This window comes from Cariama cristata, unplaced genomic scaffold (genome assembly GCF_000690535.1).
Source record: "Cariama cristata isolate BGI_N322 unplaced genomic scaffold, ASM69053v1 scaffold25955, whole genome shotgun sequence".
Classification (NCBI taxonomy): domain Eukaryota; kingdom Metazoa; phylum Chordata; class Aves; order Cariamiformes; family Cariamidae; genus Cariama; species Cariama cristata.
In genome coordinates, this window is record NW_009617302.1 from 594 (window position 1) to 978 (window position 385).

The 385-nt window shown below is 67.3% G+C and overlaps 1 protein-coding gene across 1 annotated transcript in view; it reads right to left on the bottom strand.

The window, feature by feature from the left end:
* Positions 1-385, bottom strand: part of GRID2IP (glutamate receptor, ionotropic, delta 2 (Grid2) interacting protein) — a gene marked incomplete at both ends in the record, with an annotated part of 14,281 nt that overhangs the window by 588 nt on the left and 13,308 nt on the right. The window lies entirely within an intron of this gene.

Here is a 385-nt window from a genome sequence, read left to right on the forward strand (position 1 = left end):
GGGGGGTCGTCCACCGGGCGCTCCCCGCACCCCCCTCACCCATGGGCTGTGACGAGCCCCAGCACCGCACTGAATGTGACGTGAGCTCACGGTGCAGCCTGCGGAGAGGAGAGAGCCCCGGGCAGCGCCCTGGGCTGCACGGCACCGTGCTGGCATCCCACGGGATTTGCCATCCCCACACGCGCCGTTGCCCTCCGGCAGATGCAGCTTTGCGGGAGCCATCGCTGGGCCCACACGTGGCACCGCCACTGCTTCGTTATAAAACGGCCCCAAGAGAAAGATGTCTTCTCCTCCACCTGCCTGGCCAGCACCATCCACCATCGCCTGAGACCCCCCCCAAAACCTCCTCTCTCACGCCGTGGGAAGCCAGACGCTACCTGCAGCG